Source organism: Canis lupus, chromosome 14, assembly GCF_048164855.1.
Source record: "Canis lupus baileyi chromosome 14, mCanLup2.hap1, whole genome shotgun sequence".
NCBI classification, from domain to species: Eukaryota; Metazoa; Chordata; class Mammalia; order Carnivora; family Canidae; genus Canis; species Canis lupus.
In genome coordinates this window covers 54,977,095-55,001,192 of record NC_132851.1, presented here as the reverse complement: position 1 = coordinate 55,001,192, position 24,098 = coordinate 54,977,095, and the positions used below count along the sequence as shown (strand labels likewise).

The 24,098-nt window shown below is 36.0% G+C and overlaps 1 protein-coding gene and 1 pseudogene across 22 annotated transcripts in view; one reads left to right on the top strand and one right to left on the bottom strand.

Moving 5' to 3' along the window:
* Positions 1-24,098, bottom strand: part of ADGRL3 (adhesion G protein-coupled receptor L3) — an 856,207-nt gene that overhangs the window by 735,306 nt on the left and 96,803 nt on the right. The gene's annotated exons all lie outside the window — the stretch shown is intronic.
* On the top strand, positions 4,708-7,214 carry LOC140603557 (large ribosomal subunit protein eL28-like; annotated as a pseudogene).

Here is a 24,098-nt window from a genome sequence, read left to right as displayed (position 1 = left end):
ATTGTAGATGTAGTGTTTTGGGTGGTAAGAAGCTATTATCCTGATGACGGTCCCTGATGACACTTACCTGAAGACTATTCAGAGCGTCTTTGTCATTCTGTGAACTAGCATGAGCTAACTCCACAGAACAGTGACAAGGCTACAGCGGTGTGTGTGTAGTGAATTCTTCTGAAAAATAGTGATGACTCAAATCATGAGAACTGTAATGATGTGACACTACTTCATGAGTCACAAACTTCTCCAAGCATTACCTCCTTTGACCCTCTAAACAATCTTGACATAGAGGCAATGCAAATACTATGGCTCTTTGACTGCTGGTAATTGCAGTTCTCAAACCCTAAGTTTGGTCCATTAGCAAAACCAGAGCTAAAATCTGTGCCTTGAGTCTCATTGTCTCATGTTGCTTGTAACAATCTTCTAAGCTAAGTAGAATGAATTTGAAAAAAGCTAAGTAGATTGAATTAAAAAAAAAAAAACCTTTATTTTCAATAATATCCTATTTATTATCTTTCATAATGCACAAAAATAATAGCTCTCTGAGTTTTTACATCAGAGTGGAGAAGAGTAAAAAAGATTTTCAGAAGATATTTTGCTATTAAAACTGTTAGTGTGACAGGCTGGAAGGCTGATACAGCCCCTGGATGCTCTATCTACAAAGAGAGAAGCTGCAATCTTCACTTTGACTTTCTTTCTCCAATCAAAAAATATAACTGGGAAACAAGCTACTTTGCTCTCCCCATATATGCATTCACATTTCACAATTCATACTTACTATGCCCTTGAAAAAAGCACCAAACCCAGTGCATAAAGAAAAGCCTACTAATGTCTCCCTTATGCAAGAAGAAAAAAAAAAAACAAGTTAATAGCTTTTGATGTAGAGAGATCCATTTCCAGCCCTCCTATAAACCCCTTAAGGATCCTGGCAGTACATAATGAATGTACTCTAACCGCTCTTTGAATAATGACATGGCAAAAGCCTTTGCAAGGTTCCTATTAATCTTTGGGTCAAAAGTGCCTCCAATCTACTAGGGTAGTTGCAAATGGTTCCACTACAAATCTGCTATATATTTTAAAAAGTTAAAATAATTGCTACTTCTTTAGCGGTACCAGCAGCTGAGATAGTAGTAAAAAACATACGTTGCAGTTCCAGCCTCACAGTTGATAACAAAACCATCACATTACCGAAGTGACCATAGTTTTCAGAGCTGTCGGGAATTTAGAAGTCAACAGTGCTATCATTTCTCTAAGTTTCAGGGTTTACTTTTATACCTTTTCAGGTAATAAAATACCCCCAAAAGTCAAATCTGAGTGGAAGCTTAAAAGTTCAAAGCCTTAAGAAAAAAAATTTAAAGGGGCAGCCCAGGTAGCTTAGCGGTTGGTTTAGCGCTGCCTTAGGCCCAGGTTGCGATCCTGGGGACCCGGGATCGAGTCCCACGTCGGGCTCCCTGCATGGAGTCTGCTTCTCCTCTGCCTGTATCTCTGCCTCTCTCTCTCTCTCTCTCTCTCTCTCATGAATAAATAAATAAAATCTTTAAAAAAATGTAAAAACAAATCAATTTACAATTTTTTTGTATTATCAGGAATTTAGCTATTAATTATCTTTAACAAAATTCATCTTGAGTAAGAGGCATTAGAAAAGTGGCCTAAAACTGTCTACTTCCCTTTTCATATTTCAAAAGGATGGAGGGGAAGGGGCAAGGTGGGGGCACCACATTATTTACCAGACACTTGATATGTTTTCCCCAAAAAATGTACTCAAATATTTTAAATCCCAAGGCAAACAGTCCTAAAGATATGAAAATAACACAGAACTGAATGGAACAATTCAAAATTATTTCCTAAATCAAACCACTTTTGTTATAGTTCACTACTACAATTCTAGAAACTTATCATTATCTTTCACCTGGAAAAGTACAAAAGCATTGTAACTGGTCTCCTGCCTTTTTACCTGTATTCCCAACTCACCCCCAGTTCATTATTTGTCTAGTAACCAGAATGATCTTTTACAAGGTAAATGAGATCTATCATTCTTCCTTCTTATAACTATCTAAACTGATTTACAAGTAGAAGAAAAATCTAAATTTCTTACTGTGGCATTTTAAGACCCTACATAATTCAGACCTACCATATCTTCTAAATTTACATTTTATCCCACTTGGCCTGCCATACTAAATGCCAACTGAATTGGCCTTTTCTGCCTTTGAAATAAGGCAGATTTGTTTGAAGGCTCTTGCATCTGCTATTCCCCCAGTTCTTCAAGAGGCTTCCTCTTTCTTGTCATTTGGGTCTCATCCCAAATCTTACCCCTTAATGGAGCCTCAGTGAGCATTCCCTGATTGCTTTGTATTTCTTTACTTGTACCACCTAAATTGTACTTAGCACTATCGGAAATTGTTCTATTCTATAAGTTATTTATAATTCTTTCATAGTCTATCCCCCCAACCAAATAGAATTAAATTTCACGAGAGCAGAGATAAATTTTCATTTACAGTTACGTCCCAGCACATCAGTTCTGGCACACAGTAGATGCTCTCAATAAAGACCTACAAATGAGAGACTAAAGTACGAGACTTCAGAGCTGTATTTTTATACGTGATACACATCTGCAAAATGGGGAGAAATGAGACAAACTTATTCTCTAAGTTCATTTAACATTTAACTTACAAGTGATGCCATCTTGAGAACTCATTACTAAGACTGAGAAGGATCCGAAAATGGTTCTATGGCATTTGACAAAACAGCAGTCATGATCTGAAAATGGTACTATGGCCACTTGACAAAACAGCCGTCAAAGCCCCATACAAGCCAATCAAGTATGGCTCCTGCTATGTCTCTTGGTTCCTAGTCTTCTTTCATGATATCCAGAAGTTGCCGGTAAGAGAAAGAAAGAGAAAGCCAAGACTTAAGACCAAGCCCATCTTGGTTCCTTGCTTCTGTAGCACCTCCTTTGGGATTACTTGAATAATACCTTTTTTTAAGGCATATATTGAATTACTTTTCATTTATTAATCTTTATTTAATTTTAATTCCATTACAGCTAATATACAGTATTATATTAGTTTCAAGTTTACAATGTAGTGATTGAACAATGACACACATTACTCAGTAGTTATCATGATTGAACTACACTTTGCACACTGTCTTTGGAGGCATAGTCCCTAATGTCATGGAAGAGGGCTTTATACAGAGCCCTTGCCTAATATCGCAAGGTTCCCCACAAGGGAATTTGTGGCTAGTTTAGGTTGTACATCAGACCTTTCACCCAACTCCTGTGGATGGTATGGGGTGACCTATAAAGCACAGTTATTAATTCTGCATCTTGGAATTGGGGTAAGGAATCAAATACTACCCATAGTCAACCATGGACCAGATATCAAATCAGAAGTAAGGATGTGGGACAAGGCACCTGTGAATTATCTCAGGTAATAACTGAGCAGTTCCTCCTCTTGAGAAGACAGACTTGATCCTTACCAGTCTCAGAAAGTGTTAGCTCTGCTTTGCACACTCTTCCCTCCACTCCCTTCCCCAGGCCTAATAACTTTCACTATCCCTTACCCTTCAAATCTCAGCTTAAAGATCTCTTCCTTAGGTAGAGTTTCCTGATACCCCAGGTTGGATCAAGCTCCCATGTATGTATTTGCACTTAAAAACATTTATTACAAGTTCTTATTGCAGCAGTTACCTCATAAGTATCCAATGACTGAATTAATGAGTGATGAAGATGATTAGATAATACATTCCATTTCCAACAAAGCGTGAAAAACGGGGAGGCTAAGCAGAATTTAACTATCGTACTATTGACATTTGGGAATGGATATTTCTTTGCTGCGGGAGGCTCTCCTATGCATTACAAAATGTTTAGCATCATCCTTGACCTCTTCTCATAGGTTCCAAGAGTACACATTGCCTATCTCTCACCTCAATGATAACAACAAAGAATGTTTCCAGACATTGTCAAATGTGTTCTGGAAAGCAAAACTACCCCCCGCCCTGCCCCGCCCCGTTGAGAACCACTGGGCTTGAATAAACTGCTGGAATCTGCTGCAAAATTAATATTTTCCAAGGAGCTAAATTTCCACTGAGAAAGTCCTCACCTCCAGCAAGTGGGGAAGGTAAAGTGCCCAAAAGATTACTACAAGGCAAAAGATGGACACACTCAGAAATGTGCTAGGTGCGTTCTTACTCAATAAAGAAAAAGACAGGTTCATCTGCTACAATAAGGAGAAATAACTGATGTGTTTAAATTGTTTAAATAATTCACTTATTTATAGGAAAGTTTCAGGGTTATAAAAAATTTTGAGCAGAAAGTACAGAGTTCCCTTATAACTATTTCACCCCATCCCCCCAAACACAGGCAGTTTCCCCTATTAGTACATCTTGTATTAGTGGGATATATTTGTTATAGTTAATGAGCAAATGTTAATTATTAACTAGAGGCCATAGTTCACATTAGGGTTCATTCTGCATACTGTTCATTCTACAGTTTTTAACAAGTTTATGGGGACATACCTCAATATTAGTGTACTACCAGATAGTTTCACTGCTCTAAAATCTGTCTGGTATTCCAACTGTCCATCTTTCTCTCATTCTCATAAGTCCCTGGCAACCACTCATCTTCTTCCTATCTCTCAAGCTTTCCCTTTCCAAAATTTCCACATATTTGGACTCTTTCTTTCTCCAGCCACTGTAGTGAGAAGAGCTGCTGCCATGTTCACCCACCTACAATGGATGGTCTTGTGCAACTGCTCCAGCTTCCTGATCAAGATGAACAAGCAGACATACAGCACCAAACCCAGGAACCTGAAGGCTCATAATTCCTTCCCTACGATGGGCTAATTCGCTGCAAGACTATGGTGCGGAGCTTCAGGCCAGAAAGCAAAGGTACAGTGGTAGGCATGAGAAGATCTGGCCAGTGAAAACCTGCCACCCCCTATGAGTGGACCACCATTAACAAGAATTTCTGGGCTAGCCTTCACAGAATCAGACACATGGTCTGCAAGAACAAGTACCATCCAGATCTATGCATGGCTGCCATTTGCAGAGCCAGTGCCATTCTGAGGAGCCAGAAGCCTGTGATGGTGAAAAGGAAGAAGCTCCTGCCACACCAAGAGCTTCTGAACACCTGCCCCCACCTCCAAGGCAATAAAGATGTCAACCACCAGGAAGGGAGGGAGGGAGGGAGGGAGGGAGGGAGGGAGGGAGGGAGGGAGGGAGGGAGGAAGGAAGGAAGGAAGGAAGGAAGGAAGGAAGGAAGGAAGGAAGGAAGGAAGGAAGGAAGGAAGGAAGGTCACATAGTTGGAATTATAGTATGGAATCAGACTAGCTTCTTCACCAGGAATATGCATGTTAAAAAAAAAAAAGAATATGCATGTAACACTCCTCCAGGTCTTTTAATACCAATAGTTCCTTTGTTTTTATCTGTAAATAATATGCCTTTGTCTGGACATACCACAGTTTGTTTATCCATGTACCTATTGAAGGACATCTTCCAAGATCTGGCAATTATGAATGAAGCTTCTATAAACCTTCATGTGCAGATTGCATATGTTTTCAACATTTGGATAAATACCAAAGAGCATGATTGCTAAATCATATGTAAGATTATTATTTAAAAAAAAAAAAAACTGCCATCCTGGGGTACCTGACTGGCTTAGTTGGAAGAGCATACAATTCTTGATCTTCAGATCATGAGTTTGAGCGCCAGGTTGGGTGTAGAGATTATTAAAAATAAATAAATAAAACTTTTAAAAGAACAAACACCTTAAAAACAGAAACAAAAAGTGCCTCACGTGTCTTCCAAAGTAGTTGCATCATCATGCATTCTCATCAGCAATGAGAGTGTCTATTGCTCCATATACTTGGCAACATTGGCTGGTGTCTGTGTTTTAAGTTTTAGTCATTCAGGTAAGTGTGCAGTGGTATCTCGTTGTTTTAATTTACTCTTTTCTAGTTACCAATAGTGCTGTGCATATTTTCATATGCTTCTTTGACATTTGCATTCCTTCCTTAGTAAGTTATCCATTCAGATCCTTTGCCCACTTTTTAAGGGCATTGTTGTTCTTTTTATGAATCCTTCGTATACACTAAATATCCGTCTTTTATCAGATAGGTGTTATGACTTTTCATTTTCCTTAACAATGCCTTTCACAGAGCAAAAATGTTTAATTTTAATGAAGTCCCATTTATTTTCTTTCATAGACTGTGTCTCACCTGTTGCAAAAAAAGTCTTCACTAAAACTCAAGTTCACCTAAACTTTATCCAATGTTGTCTTCTAGGAGTTTTATAGTTTTGAGCTATACATTATGTCTTTTATCTATTTATTGAGTTAATTTTTTGTGAAAGATTTAGTGTTTCTAGCTTCATATGTTTTACACATGGATATCCAGTTGTTGCAATACCATTTGTTGAAAAGACTCTTTTCTTCACTAAATTGCTTTGGCTCCTCTGTGGACTATGAGTTGATTATATTTGTGAGGGTCTACTTCTGGACTCTTTCCTCTTCCATTTTCTTTTAACAAAAAAATTGTCTATTCTTTCACCAATACCATACCGTCTTAATTACTGTATCTTTATAGTAAATCTTGAAGTCTGATAGTGTCATTCCTTCTACTTACTTCTTCTCTTTCTAAAATTTTAATAATGTTTTATGAACACTAAGACATCTAAAGTATCTAGGTGTGTATGACATGATTTGAAAGTTGTTCTGAAGGCAAAAGCATAGATATTGTTAAATGAGTTAATAGGAGCACTAACTATGGGCAGAGGTAATGGACTTCATTCAACACACTAATAAATGTGGGCAGGCCCTCAAAATATAGCTCTGGTCTTCTAGCTCTTTTTGAACTACCACCACATTAAAAGCCATATATTCTGGAAAGAATAATAACAAAATGGAAACAACCTGGGTCTACAAATCATGATTTAGAGAAGTGCCCAAGCAAATCACCTGACATGCACTGGATACAAGCAAGAAACAAATCTTTATTGGGTTCAAACTTTCACTCATAACTGCAAATAGCTCATATTATCCAGAATTACACCCTACAAATTGTAGGTTGCTTTATGAGTTTGTTTTTGTTTTTTGTCAGCATCATTCCGCAGTCAGAATAAGAAGCTCACAAATCAGAAGAGATACCTAAAGTCGAAATTTGGCACAAGTAGAATGTCCTTGCTTAAGATCCGGATATCCTTTTTCCCTTCTCTATCAGAATAATACAAGACATCTAAGACATTAACTATTCATCTGAAGTCACAACCTAGACCAGAATATACCCATTCCACTCTTTCTAACTCCTGTAGAACATGCATAATTTATTTAGAGGCATTAAATTTGTAGGGTCCACAAGCACTCAGCCTGAGGTGATTCAATTATCTTCCCCTGAAGTGGGACAAGTAAAAAGCAGCAGATGAAAGAAAAGGGAACAAAGGAACTCTAAAAAAAAAAAAATAAGCTGATCTTAGAGGGCATGGAAAAAGGGTTTCTTAGAAAGTAGTAATTGTAATGAGGATGCTCATCATTTTCACATGCTATCTTCATTCCAAAAAAGCTCAAAGGATTTTGGATTTGATCTTGCAATTTCAATACATGTGCGACGGCTTGAGAAAACTAATAATTCTCACAAGATATTCTCTTTGAAGGCACCAAAGTGGAGGATATAATTATATGTCCCAATGGATTGGTCACTTGACTACACCCTGGAATAACCCATGCCCTTGGCAAAGAATGGAAAATCGGTATTCTTCACAGGGGAAAGCAGATTCTTCATTTAACCAGCCATTGTATAAAGTCAGGAGAGACAGCAAAACTATTTGTTCATATATCAGAAGCCAATACTGTAGGTATAGTTTGCCAAGAGCCTAAGCACTCTATTCTTCTATAAACCTGGTCATTTAATAAATAATCTTTGAATGTTTAATTAGAATAAGAGCTGGTCCATTTTATATATTTCCATTTATTAGGTTTTATCCAGGAGAAGGAAAGTCTCTATTTTTCTAAGAGCTCTCATAATCTGCACATGATCTTAGAAACTGGGCAGTGAGACTACCTGGAATGTTTTCTAGATCTTAACCTTCCCATGACTTATTGAAATTTGACAAGCAGAAGACCCTTTAAAAGTATATTGCATTCATATCTAATGTTTAAAGGTTAAACAGTATATATACATTCAGCAGACAATTTGTGCCAAGTGCCAAAAAATAATAACTCAGATCCCAAAATGAGTTCTTGATATATGTAAAATTGCTTGCAAAGGAGAAAAACAGATAAATTAGCATAATTCCTTCTTTCTTCAATATCCTTGGCAGGAGAGAACAAAACCCCCCACTGGTAAAAAGCTGCTCCATCTGCCATCATATTGCAAGAACAGCTTGCTTTCTTGGAAAGATGATTTATGGGACAACCAAGTCGTATCTTTCATTTTGGGAGGTGGAAGACTGTGGTAGAGAAATTTCTGTGGAGAATGGCCATCTATTTATTATAAGCCCATTGGCAAAAATACCTAAAAAGCAATACTATGAACTAATGAATTTACCAGCAATCTACCTCCTTTTCCTTCTAACCTCTCTAAAAAGGCATGAGGTTGTTATTTTTATCTAAAGACACTGCTATGTACACATGATTTATTAAGAAAGTTGTGCACATAAGGACGAGATTTTTAAGTATGAGAAATGGTCCTTGCTACATAGCAATATGGAAGTATTATGGTGGAAGCAAGTGTCTTGCTAATTTTCACATATAGACAATGAGTACATAAGATGATAGTAACAAACCCCAGTGGGGATTCTTATGTATTTTAATCTGTAGATACAAAAAGTCCTCACTATGAAACTGTGGCAGAGCCAAATTAGGGTATGAGATGTGACCTAAGATACTCAACCACATAGTAGATCACACTGTCTCTTAATTTACTGAATTCAAATAGGTTTCCAGAAAAGTAATGGACAGATATGCGTTCGTTCTTCCTCCACATTTTCTCCTCTCTGGAAAATGAATTAGAAATGAGCAACATTACAGGGGGAGCCTGGGTGGCTCAGTGGGTGAAGTGTCTGCTTTCAGCTCAGGTCATGATCCCAGGGTCCTGGGATCCCACACTGGGCTCCTTGCTCAGTGAGGAACCTGCTTCTCCCTCACCCTCTGCCCCTTCCCCCTGCTCATGCACTTGGGTGAGTGCGCTCGCTCTCTCTCTCTCTCTCTGTCAAATAAATAAAATATTTTTTTTAAAAATGAGCAACATTTAAAGCTTTACATTTTCATGACTCAAAATAAATTCCTGATCTTTTAAAATTTACTTTGGCAAAAAAAATAATAATAATAATAAATAAAATTTACTTTGGAGCCACATAACTTAAAGGAGTATGCTTTTGTCAACATATGCAGCAAAGTATAAATGAAGAATATTTTACTTTATTATAAAGAAAAGAAACATAAAATAGAAAGTCAAAATAGTATTGTTTTCCATTATATTATCTTTTTAAATAAGACAGTAAACTGTAATACTCTTATCATCAACTCGATAATGTTGATTGGGCAAATTTCTCCTCCTTGGCTTCATGACCTTCAGAATTGTAATTTAATGAGGAGAGGAAGGTTTCAGAGACCCTTTTAAGACACGGCAAACCTTCAGAACTATTATTCCATTTGGTTTTACATATGCATTTTAATTTTTCTACTTTATGACTCCATTAATCTCTCATTTTCAATAGCCTCCATTTTTAATTAAAGTACAAGTTTTGCAGACCTTATTTTTATTACTGACTGATACCTTCACTAATGGTTTTTATTTTATTGTGAATCTCAAATGCAGTTATGCTGCAAGGGTAAATTAACACACTAGCAGCAGTCTTAAGTGAATAAATAAGTTAAGCATAGTTAAGTGTCCCCTATGGAAGTCTTAAGAACTCTAGAATATAAATACACAAACACCTGAAGGTCACTCATAATGATACGTCAAGGTATATGAAAGCCATGAGCAGCAATGAACACAGATGTGCCCCCTTCTCTCTGCTTCCACTCACAACACCTTCCTGGGCAGTGCTGTTGTTCTATCACAATCTTTCACACTTAGGAGCAGTGTCAGGAGAGCAGGAGACCCTGTTCCTTCAATCTCGTATTTGTTCCCCCCTCAAAGGAGTAGAAAAATTGGCACAAGGCTAGTATTCAGTGAATCAGAGTCAATCAGAGCTGAGTTCATAATGCCAGAGTCTTTTCCCTTTCTCTGGGCCCTTTCCTGTTTTGTTTTTGTTTTTGTTTTTTTTCACAGATCTGCATGCCCATAAGTATCTTTTTCTTCTCACTACAAATTCATTAGAACAAGTCTTATGCTTGCTTTCTTCAAGGAGATCTAGATTCTCCAGCTTCTCTCTCCACAAATAGGTAGGTGAGGCTATTTCAGGGGATGGAGTCAGAAATCTTGCTTTTCCATCGAAGCTACATTCTTTAGATTAGACTTGATGATTCTAAAAGTTACAGTTTGACCTTAATTCCCAATTGATCCGTGAATGAAACAGAAGAGTGATTAATTTGTCCCAACCAATGGGACAAAATATTAAATTGCTAATCATCCAGTGTCTGGACAATAGAATTCGCTTTTCAGTACAACATGTTATATACCTTAATTGTAGTCTAAATTTTTAAAAAAATATTATATGTAGGGGTACTTGGATGGCTCAGTTGATTAAGCATCTGCCTTCAGCTCTGGTCATGATCCCAGGGTCTTGGGATTGAGACCCACATCGGGCTCCCTTCTCAGTAGCAAGTCTGCTACTGCCTCTCCCTCTGTATCCCCGTTTTCTTTCATTGCTCTCTTAAGTAAAAAAAAAATAAGTAATTTTTTAAAATATTATGTTTATTACAAATATTTCATCCACATTGTTTCTATCCTTTTGGAAACACCAATATTGTTTGCATTCTTTCATAGTCCATATCACGAATATCTAGAATTCATGAACTTATTTGTCACAGTATAACTTATCGAGAATAGTTTTGTCAAGATAAAAATCAGTAACATTAAAACACAAAACAAGTAAAATAGTTTTATAAAAAGCATAGGCTTTTTTTTTTTAATTTTACTTATTTATTCGAGAGAGGGAGAGAGAGAAATACCATGCGTGCATGGTTGGTGGAGGAGCAGAGGGCGAGGTCAAGGGAGGGAGAAAGACTCTCAAACTCTATGCCAAGCATGGAGCCGGATGCGGGCCTGATCCCAGGCCTCCAAATTCATGACCTGAGCTGAAACCAAGAATGGGATGTTCAACCGAATGAGTCACCCAGGTGCTCCTAAAAACACAGTCGTTTAAGTTAAAGACCCTTGTTTAAATTCCAGTTACAAAATTCATCTGATACATGAATTTGTGCAAGTTACTTAATACCTCTAATCTCTAGTTTCCTGCTCTGTGAAATATAAATGACAGTATTACCTCATATGTTTGAATGTAGGTTGGAAACAATATCTCAGAATGATGTTAGCCAATTAATAAATGATCAAGACAGCTTAGATGTTGTCATCATCACATGGTAATCTTATAATATATAATCATTTTTCATCATTATATTAATTTTCAAAAAGTATATTTCCAGGCTTATTGCAGTAGTAAAATAATCTTTAATTCCATGATTCTGGTTTTTCATTCTCACCTTCCCCACTATTTGACATTGTTGCAAGTTGCCTTTTCACGATGAGTCTCAGTCCCTGCATCTAGAAAATGATGTTTGAGAAACTGCAGATTTTTAGTACAAAGGGATTCAATACTGGATATGTAGTGGTTATGAGCACAGAGTAAGCATTTCCTTTCCTCCTTCACTCGACTAGAAGAAGGAGTTCATTTTATCTTCTTTAATAGAGATTGCCAATGGTTGTTGTAGCCTTTGGGCTTCATCTGCTGTAAAACCAGAATTTCTTTGCCCTTTCAAATAGCTCTAGAAAATGGTTGCACAAGGGCAGTATGGAGAATTGACTGGGAAGGAGCACTTAGGGAACTTTCTGGAGTGATAAGAATATTCTAAATGTTGTTTTAGGTGGTGGCTACACAGTTGTACATAACTATAAAAAATGATTGAAGAGAACACTTAAGAGGTGTACATATTATTTTACAGTAATCAAGTCTCAATGTTTTTATACCCAGGCTAATCTGAGAGCTAGAAAAACAAAAGGCTTTATGGAAAGATACCGCCTATCTCTTCTTTCTATGAATCATTATTATTAGATAATAATAGGGGAAAAAAGTTTGAAATATAGGCAACATTTAAAAACTAGTGAAGACCACATGGAAACCTAGATGCCCTACTGCTCTTTAAAAATTAGAAAACCTAGTAAGAATGAATCCACATTTCCTCAAGAGTCACTAAAAGTAAATACAAGCTAATAATTTAGAAAGAGTTTGCCCCAGAGCATACCAACTCTAGTGTTTCCTACATCGACTACCTATATTTATGAAAACAGAAGCCTCGTTCATACTGTACTCCATTTAACAATACATATGTAATGTAGTTTTTGGTACTTCAAACTGAAACTCTCCTTAGAAGAGGTGCAAGTCACTACATAAGTTCTGTAATAATAGGATAATGCAGAAATTCTAGTATATATCTTTTACTGCTAAAAGCCCAAATGTAGACTAAAACATTCTTCCAAGGAAGATATTCACAATTGTAGTATTATAACAAAACCGTATCTTATTTATTATAGACTTAAAGTAGTTGAAAAAATCATTTGCAAAATCTGTTGTTTCAAAGAAGGAAGAACTTTAAATTATTCCCGCAAATGGTTTATGCAAGGCATATGGCTTTAAATTGATAAGAACACTAGTTTTTTTAACAATCTTATCTCCATAATTTAATAATTCAATCTTGTCTCATAATTTAAGGAGTTATAAATATGACCCAGAATTATTTCCTTGTCTAAACTTGAACAATAATATCCAAAGACTGATGATTCTAAGGCAGGTAACACCAATGTGCAGCACTGTCAAAAGTGATTCACTTCTAGGACTCGTAGAATCTCTTGAGGTGATTCTTATCCTTTTATTTTTCTTAAGATTTTATTTATTCATGAGAGACACAGAGACAGAGGCAGAGACATAGGTAGACGCACACTCCCTGCAGGAGCGTGATGTGATGCAGGACTCAAACCAGGACGCCAGGTACATGACCTGAGCCAAAGTCAACCACTGAGCCACCCACATGCCCCATGATGATTCTTATCTTAAGAAAAACCTTCCTGGGATCCCTGGGTGGCGCAGCGGTTTGGCGCCTGCCTTTGGCCCAGGGCGCGATCCTGGAGACCCGGGATCGAATCCCACGTCGGGCTCCCGGTGCATGGAGCCTGCTTCTCCCTCTGCCTATGTCTCTGCCTCTCTGTGTGTGTGTGTGTGTGTGACTATCATAAATAAAAATTAAAAAAAAAAAAAAAGAAAAAAGAAAAACCTTCCTGTCAAAGGTCCGTAATGCCCTGGGATTTCAGTAAGTACTCACTGTATTAGTAATACTCATTTATGAGATTTAAATCAATGAGGAGACACCCAGGAGAAATTATACCAACGCCCTTTGGAGTTAGTTCAAACAGACACAATCAGAACCACAGAAGCATGTGGTTACAAGAAAGCCACACATACACACATGACACACACACAACACACACAATTAACTTCTCCTAAAATAAAGCCTGAAAACTAAAACAAGTAAAATAATAAAGGAACAATAAGCATACAGATGCTAAAAAAAATATTCATCCACTGGAAAACAAGAGTGAGAATACACAAAGTAAAAAAATAAAAAAATAAATAAAAAATAAAAAAATCTCAAGTAAAAAAAAAAAAAAAACTCAAGTATAAATACAGCTTAAAAAGAAAAAAAAATTTTTAAGGCCTCCTCGCTTCTCATTGCCATTCAAGAGTTGGTTTTTCAATGGCATCACCCAAAGGCGGAGGGCAGTATTCAATCACTTTATCCAGTAAGACAAACAAACAAGCTGGAAACCTCGTGACCTGAAGTGAACAGAGAAAATTTCGTCTCCATAGTACAGTGGGTATTCCCTTGAGAGCTGCACAACTACTGGATTCACATCAGTTCCATTTCCCTACAAAATAAGAAGGATTGAATCAATTACCTGAGGGCAAACCCAATCACACAGTGAAACCTTTACCACTATGAGTGCAGCAGAAGAGCAAGGTAGGAGGGACACTGCACAAACATTCTACAACTGTCAGCAGTGGCTACACAAATACCATTGTAGCTCTCATTTACCTGGAAGGACTGTCACATCTGTGCACAGCAGCCACAGCTGCTACCCAAGGCAGAGAAGGAACGGTGTTCACACCCTTGAAAAAACAACCTATCTATTATCATCTACTAATACTGAACACGATGACTTGTGAATAGAGCGAAGGTTCTGTGTTGTGTTTGGATGTATTTCTTAGTTGTGATTTCTGCAAGGTTTAAGAGATCTTTATTTTTTGTCACGTGCATATTTTATGTAACCATCCGAACTTGGTGTGCATTCTGCAGCATTTATTTAATTAAATGAGGAAATCAAACTATATGAGGTACTCCGTGGAACTGTTGATAAAATTCACCTCTACGTTTAAGAACACAGAATCACGTATTTTAACCCCCTGAGAAAGGAAGCTGTGCTAACATTAAAAGGCCCACATTTCAGACACCTACTGCTGTCACCTGAAAGGTAAAATGAATATACATCTAATTAATTGGTCTTTACTATAAAATGATAACACTCCAAGGAATCAATCAAAGAAAATGACAGACTTAGTCCTAGAACAGTACTTTACCAGAAACATTTTCTGTCACAACTACTCTCAGGTGAAAATCACAGGGCCGTTTATTATTAAATTTGCTAGTGAGGCAAAAAAGACTGGGTAAATTCAAATGTATCAGAATCACCTTCTTAACTGTCAACATTTAGGTCACGGCTTCGAGGTGCATGGAATCCTTCTAAAAGCACTTTGCATGCACTAGATTATTAATCTATAAAACGACTTATAAGGGAGACACTATTATTATTCCCAATTTACAGATGAGGAAACTGAGTAACAGGAAGATGAGGGGATTTTTGCCCCTAAAACCACACAGCTAGTAAATAAAGGTCAAAGCTGGGCTTTCAGAGAAGGCATTCTCTCTCCCAGGCTCTACTACACAATTAGTATCTAAGCTACTCTCTCAAGAAGCAAATGTTTGGTGTGTTAACTCCACCACAAAAAATTAGAAATTTGGAATAGTAACATGACTTGATATCATAAAATAATCTAATTTATTTTTAAAAGTTTATTCGAATTTATACAGACTACGGAATGCGATTCCTTTTATTAGTCGCCTTTAAAACATTTAAGTAACACAGTAAAGTTTCCATTAATTTAAAAAGAGAGGGACGCCTGGGTGGCTCAGCGGTTGAGCAGCTGCCTTTGGCTCAGGGAGTGATCCCGGGATCCAGGATCGAGTCCCACATCGGGCTCCTTGCAGGGAGCCTGCCTCTCCCTCTGCCTATGTTTCTGCCTCTCTCTGGGTCTCTCACGAATAAATAGACAATACCTTTAAAAAAATTTTTAAAGATATACTGGAACCATTCTTTGAATTTAGCACCTCCATTAGAATTTTCATATTCATTAATCACTAATGATTTGGGGGTACCAATGAGATCCATAGTATATATAATGGTATGTTGCTATTTTTCTGGAGTGGATTTCATTTTTTTTTTTTTTTGAAAACTCAGAATATATTTTGAGCCAAACCAAGTGAGCAAAGTGATAGGAAAAAATAGTTTATATAAGTTTTTGGCAAAACAGTAGTATTTATAACCCTGTCCATTACTTATTATAAAGACAATTCCAGTTAGAAGTTTCAAAAACGATTCAGCAATAACCTCACCACTAGAATATGTATAGTCTTCCAAAAGGACTACTTTAAAAGATAGCCTTACTTGCATTCATTACACTAATTCTGGAAGTTTGGTTTTTAAAATCTCATTACCTTGTAGTTATATCTCCTAATCTAAAATAAATAATGAATTAGGATTTTGTATTATGGTGTTTAAAGAACTTGAATATGCAAGATGATATATATGAACAATAAAAAATGGAATAACAAAACCTGAGTAATAAAAAATTCACAAAACTTCAGAGGTGAAATCCATGACTGAAGGAATTTTTTTCAGCACTAAACAAAAATTTTAGTAAAGAAGAAAAATAGAGAAAGTGAAAGGTTGTTCAAAAAGAAGCAAACAATACTCAGTCCCACAAACTGTTCAATTTTAATAAAAATTCCCAATACTATTTGTTAGATAAAACACACACAGAAAAAAAATTTTTAATTTAAATTAAAAAAAAAACACACGGACAAGACAGATTCTAAAACATCTGCTTCCAAGTGTCCACCAGCAACTAGGCTTCACTTTATTATCTTTATTATCTTTAGCACTGGGCAAATTCTCACTCTCCCAACAAATGAGTGGCTCTTACACATCCCTCTCATCTTACTGAACCTTCATTGCTCCCCCTCATCACTGTCTCCTCACAATTACCTATCATCACCCTTGTAATAAAATCCTCTTATTCTAGGAAACAAAGGTTCATCCAGTGTGGTCTCAGGCACAATCTTCCTCTCAATCTAGGTCTGCGGTGATACCATGCACAGCTGATTCTCAAGTATCTCAAAGACAATTCCTTTAGGCCAATTATTCTCCAGTATTTAATAAATACCTTCAAACTAACCTCTAGACATTTATTTATCTTTGCCAATCTTGATCTGTTTATTTCTGAAGATAAAATTCTGGACTTTCTTTCTTTTAAACACGCACACCCACAAACACTCACCCAAACTCAAGCAATAAGCACCAAATAAATTCATTACCTAAGTATCCACTGATCTGATATTGTAGATAACAACTTTTACACTTTTCTTATTGTTGGTATTTTTATTATTTCAGATTTCTCATCAACAGACACACTGAGATTTATTCTTACTCCTCATATTCAAAGAAATCTCTCTTTATCTACCAGAATTGCTTATTTGGATATTTCACCACTAGGGGAGGAAAATAAGGCAAAACAACAAAGAGAGTTATCTGTTGGCCCTTTTGGGGGGAAAAGAGAAATTTTTACACCAGTTAAGATGGTTGTAAGTGAATTTAAAATATTGACACAAGATTGGCAGCTGCTCACATTCTGCCTGAAAGGTTTACTACTGGCAGGAACTCCCAGCAGCTGCTTGTTTGAAACGTGAGAAAACATTTGGACAGTTAGGATAGCCTGATTTTCCCCTTAAAATCTGTTTGGCAAAACTTCTTGGCAGTTAATATGATCCTGTGAAAGGCTTTTTGTAAAAAAAAAAAAAAAAAAAAGTGTTCACATCTCGTCACAAAACTTGTTTTGCCAGTGTAGACGATATTTTAAAAAGCCGTATTTTAAAATCATAATCTTTTTATTGCCACCTAATATTTTTCCTTTAGCCAATACATGTAAAATGGATGGCAACACCTGTGTTTATAATAAAATGATTAGGTGATCCATAGTGAAATCTTTAAGAGATTACCAATATCCTCCATGGAAGTTAATTTTCTTGTACCAAGTTGAGATGAGAACAGAGACCAGGGATGTGCAGCTTCATGGAGTTCAAAATTTTTATTAAGACGCTACTCTAACAATGCTATGATTTAGAGAACTCGTTCTTAGGCATTAAGGCAAGAACAGTTCAAACAACCTAGTTCTGCCACAGTCACACAGTAAAAACCAGCACGAGTCCTCTCATACATCCATGTACTCTGCATAAAATAACCAGTGCCCAGGGATGTGTAATTTGTGTACTCAACTTTTATAATAATTTTCTGAGCATTTCCTCCCCTTAATGGGTGTTCCTCTCTCACTTTAACTGCTTTCCTCTCATGCACTTTCAAGTATGCCATGGCCTTGCAGTGCTACCCCTTATCTAAGGCAGGGCAATCTAAGGATATTGATTTATGATGGCTGTGTAATTTACACACTCTGCAATTTTCCTGTATGATTTATTCAAAAAATAGATTGTACATTAAGCTTGGCATTCATTAAGCTGGCCCATTCCAGTTTCATATTAATCCTGTATCAGATATGTTTGGAAGTTTTATGCATTTAGAGCATGTATAGTCATTCTGGCAGATTTTAAAGTATATGTAAAATCACAGTAACCCTTTAGAAACATTTGCACTAAAACACTGAATGAAGGCCATGACACCAGCAAGATGGGATTACATAAAGATAAAATACTGGCATTGTATATGAAAATGAATAACTCAGTGAACATGACCTTTAAGAAATTGATAAATTTCAACTACGTTTTTTCTTTCATTAACATAAACATTGTAAGAACTATTCATTATTAATAAATGCAACCTAATATACTCTTAAATCTATTCAAAACAATCCACTTTTCAGCATTCTGCTACATTTGTCTGAAAAAAGAAACCTGCATCACAGTATCTGATGGTAAATAAGACAACTGAAAACTCGAACGTTAATAATAACAATAAAGGATACTACATAAATTTTCTACTATAAACATAGTATTATTGGTAACTGTTTAAGATATCACCTCTATTATTTTGGATTTGCTAATGACCAGTGTGACCTGTTAATTATCAAGCTTTTGCCAATAATTGAGAAAATATAAAACATAAACCTTTAAGGAGAGTTAAGATCCTTAACAATAGCCTTTAATGTTCTTCAAAGAAAAGGAAAGTGATCGTCGGGTCACCTCATATATACACCTTTTTACCTGTAACCAAACTGAATTTAAATTCACATAAAGCTCACTTGTTCAAGTCCATACTCCAAAAGTAAAGCAGATCTTTCCAAAGATGTAAAGTGTTCAGCAGAAGGTGGCATCATTGTGCATAGATTGATGCCTCTAATTCCATATGTGACTTAAAAGCAAATTGCCAGCAAACTGACAACCTGAGTCAGCATTTCATCTCATTTCCTTCATTTTTAGAATGAGAAGGAAATTAAGTGAAGATGCAAACAAAAACACGGTCTTTCATTTAGGACATCAGTAGAAAAGAACATGATCAAGGACATTTAAAATAATGAGAACCTGACACACCACAAATGAGTTCTATGAAAGTGTCCCCAACACAGCCTCACGAAGACACTGTACAAGGTAATATTTATATTTATGTTTTGATTGCAATACATAGAGTGTTATTCCAATGTTCTGAATCGTAAATGTGCCATGGAACATCATGAAAAAAGAGAGAAAAGAAAGGGCAGGTGAATGATGTGGGAGATGGATGGAGGGGGAACACTCAAGTTGTAATTGGAAATACCATTTTCTAATTTAATCACAATTGTATTACATATTCAAAGCAGGCTACATGTTCTATATGGTAATGTGCTTATTGTTTCTAATGCGGAAAAGTAGACTCATGCTATTTCTGTGCATTAAAATTATTTCAAGATTTATAATTACTCGTATCATCACAGATTTTTGATTGCTCACTCATTGAACTACAAAAACAAAAGCTGACGTCTGATTAAGCTATGGTAGCCTGCAATAAATCATTTGAAGTCATTTATTTGGAAATGGAATCCTGTATAACCCTTCCCATTTTTAAAATATATCAATCTAATCAATTTAATTTTCAACACAGATACTGCTTTTCTCCTCCTTGTCAAAATGTACAATGGAATTTCTACTAAATATAAGTAATTAATTTTTAACTACAAAAGTAAAGAACTCTGCTATTTAAGGATTTAATTTTATTATTATTTTTAATGTAGCAATGTCCTGATGGTTATTATTTGGCTGAATGAATTGAAGTGAGGCTCCCTGGGCAGCTGCTGACATAATGACTGATTGTGTGCAGAGCTGAGAATGTGAATGATAAATTTTGAAAGGCTCTGGAATTTGTGAATAACAAAAGTAGCTACAGTTCCTAAAATCTAACCATTTGTTCTTGGCAACAAAAGAAGACTCAAAGGCTTTTGTTTAATGAAATGATTCAAAAACAGGATACACTGGAATTAAGGGTTATCTGTACCAGCACAATTCAGCAAGCAGCTTGTGTGCCCAAGTAGATGGATCACAAATGTAGGCTGGTTAACATGATATAAATGGGATTAATCTGATTCTATTCCCCCTTAATATTATTATGGTAGTCTGACAGCTTTCTTAATATCTTCATGCTTTTTGCAAGGAAAAAAAAAAAAAAAGAGCACATAGAAATAGGAACCATTAAATAACTTTTGCATGGACAGGTTAATGATTAATTCAAGAATATTCAATAATTAAAACATACACTTGAATTAGTTTGTAACAAAAGTGTCATAAATTGTTGAAAAGATTTTTTTTAAAAAGAACTGAAATTCTTGACTACGTAATCTTGAGGCACTAATTCTTCTTAGACGTCAGTTTCCATACATGTAAAATGACCATTTGGAGAATTATACGAGATTCTCCAAGTAAAACACAAAAGAGAAAGCCTGGCAAATCGTAGGGTATTAATATTGGTTTCTGGTGGTAGAGGTACTAGTGGCAAACGTGCCATGCAAGAGGGTATCTTACTTAACCCCCATAAGAACCTCCTGAGATGATAAAAACAAACCCTTAAAGGGTAGCAGAATATAGCACCCTAAAATATGACTGCAGAAGTTTAGGACATCTCACTCCAAATTAACACTGCTTTGGAATACTGATGATTTGGAGCTGAAGGCACAGGAAAAACAGCAAATGCAGGAAGAGGCATTCTCTAAACTCCAGTTACCTAACTTATAGGCAGATTCTCTAGAAGGAACTTATTGTCCCCTCCTCAGAGAATTGCATCAACCAGGGAAGACTGACCATTATCAAGAGAGAAAACTCTAAGTGGACACCACACCCAGACAAACTTTGTCACAAACTGTCACAGCTCCCACCTACTCTTCTAACCTCCCTCTGTTCTTCTAAGGGCCCATTCATCTGTCCTAAAAATCATTAACTTTCCTCTATCGGGAAGACTTTCCTCTGCCCTATGGTGCTTCTAGCTGGATTTAGAATCAAAATGACAGGAGACAGATAAATGGGAGAAAATCAAATGTAATAGGTATATGTACAGGAAATTCACACAGATGAAATTCCAAAGCCAATGAGCCAACGTGAAGCTTATATGAGCTAAGGAGAGGGGCAGGGTCTGAGGATACAAAGGGAGAGAGAACACTGGGCTAGAAGGTGAAAAGAGATATTTGGAAAAACAAGGTTGCCCTATTATGCAGATAGTTCCTAGGTAAAGGGGAGTCTGTAAATGGCTCCCTTCCTGGTAGGGGCTCTCCTTTCCAATGTAAATTTAAGCAGTTGGTGGAGAGGCAGAGAGCTTCTCCAGCAGCTGCTGGATTTTGATTACTTTTAACTCAAAATAAGCTTTCTGTCAATGTGGCCCATCTTGGGGCAGTCTGTCCCAGATCCCTACACCCTCAAGAGGCCTACATCCCTCCAACTTCTATTCAGATAGTTCTGAAGACTGAATTAGCCCCCTCAGGCAGTTACGCATTTTCCCTGGGGATCTCCCATGTATAAATGGGAGATTATATTGTATTCCACATCAAAAATGAGACAATGGGGTAATTCAAGGTAAAATAATAATAATGATAATAATGATGATGATGATGATGATGATGATGACGACGACATAGGAAATTAGTGAGTTCTGTGACATTCAAAATCCTACCTTTTCCTGAGGATACTCTGTGTCTTCAATTAAAAAGATACGACAGAAGTGAAAAACAGTAGGGAAAAAATGTGACAAATTTTTTATCATCACTATAAATTAAAAATTAACCTAAGTATTTCTGCTTTTCCCAAAGTTTTTCAAAGTATATGTGAACATTACATTTCCAGTGAAAAAGCCTTAAAATGTGAAATTGAACACATATTATATAAGGCACAGGGCCAAACTTATATATTGATTAGGTGACAGTAAATTCAATTCAATTAAAGGAACACCCAAAAAAGGACTCCCTTTTCCAAAAACATCTCCGGGATATCTTCAGTAATGGTTTTCAATGTGGCTACTCAGAGATCAAAATTATCCATTTTATCTAGGAAATAAAACAGAATAGCTTTTTAAAAAAAATAAACTGTTAGCTATTGCAATTCAAAATACAACAGATAACATCAGGCTCAATAATAATGAATAAGGATAATTTGAATAATGGTGCATTTCTCAATTACAGTGCCACACACTGATCTATTGTTTTGATGCTGCTTATAGTTTCTTAAGAAAATGTAGGGAGAATGCCAACTGCTATAAAAGTGATACTACTTCTTTGAAATATCTTGGTAATAGTCTTCAAATAGTATGAGTATACATATCATAATAATGTATTTGTAATTGCATATATATAATTAAAGTAACTTTAAAGTATGGAGTCAAAGAATGGACATATAAATTTTATATTTGAGCACGGCTACTTTCGCAAAGTAATATTTTATAAACATAATTCAACAAGTTTTGCTTTGTGAAAAGCAAGCTACATACTTTCAAAAATAAAGGTACACAAAATCACATCTTACAATGATATTTTGGAAATAAGAGAGTCTTCATTTCCAAATGAAGTTTCAAAATAAAGACTTTTGCTGTTTACACTTTCTCAAGGCACTGTTTTGATATGAAGTAATCTTCATTTTCTGTTAAAAGAACAAATAAATCCCTTAATTCTAATCCAGTATGTATTACCTTTACCATGGATGGTTTTTAAATCCTTAAGCAATTTATCTATCAGAATATAAAGCAGGGCACTAACTTCCAATTGCTGATTTTTATTTCATGTATCTGCTGAACTTACAAATTTGCTGAAAGGCACACCAGGGCTTCAAAAGTTCCCTCATGGCCAGGTTTGCAGGCATTCACCAGGAAAGAGCAGTTGACTTTGTCTTTGTTCCCAGCCCTAGACTTTCAGTTAACCTGAGAGATTTGTAAAGGAAGTAAAGAGTCACTTTACCTTCTGTTTCATTTCCTGTGACTCTCAACCTGTCATGTTCTGGTTCTGATTTTTCCATTGCTGTACTCTGACACAAGTGTACCTCATCATAATTTGTAGAAGTAACAAAAAAAATTATTGAACAAGCTTTGCTGTTGTTTCTTATTATTAAAATTAAATAGTCTCGGGGCACCTGGTGGCTTAGTCGGTTAAGCATCTGCCTTCAGCTCAAGTCATGATCCAGGAGTCAGAGAGGAGTCTGCTTCTCCCTCTGCCTCTCCCCACCCCAACCTGTGCACATGTTCTCTCAGTCACTCACTCTCTTTCTCAAATAAAATAAATGAAATAATTATTTAAAAAATTAAATAGTCTCTATCCACAATATCATTTTTGAACTACGCATATAAATAACACACATTCACACTACAGGGCCATAGAAATCCATTTACATTAGATGAGAAACCATAGAAATGTCTACTTAAAAACATAGGACACACTGTCAATGTCATACTAAGATCTTATTTTTTTAATCCCCTATATGGAGATCAAACACTTAATAGGAAGCTTGCTGAGGTAGATTTAGCAGAATAATAGCAATTATTAACTTGATGTTAATAATTTCAACACTTTTACTATTGGCTATATATTTATGAGGTCTATATTTTATTAATCAAAAATAAAGTGTGCGCATACACACACACAGTCACATGCATGTTTATTGTTTATTTATTCATTTAATTGAAAACCTGGATTGAGGTTTAAGTAGCAATAATACTAGACATTGATAACACCAAGTACTAGCTCTACAGACAGGGAAAGATGACTAACAGAGTTATGGGACACACAGTCCCACTGTCATAAGATATTAAGACACCTCTCATTAAAAGGCACAATACTATTTTATATGCCATTTTATGAACCATTATCTCAACAAATATAAGATGCCTGATTGTTAGATATCTGTATCACTTTTATGTATCATTAAGGAAAAAAATATTGCCATAAACTGATAGACTATTATGATGTGTCCAATTTCAGATAAGCTAAAAGATAAATACAATGTAGGTCTTGAAATGGATAAATTACAGTATGTTCCAGTCACTGTGCAAAACTCTTAAGTTCATTTACCTATCTTATTCTTATAAACTGTAAGAGAGCTCTTCATAGCTAC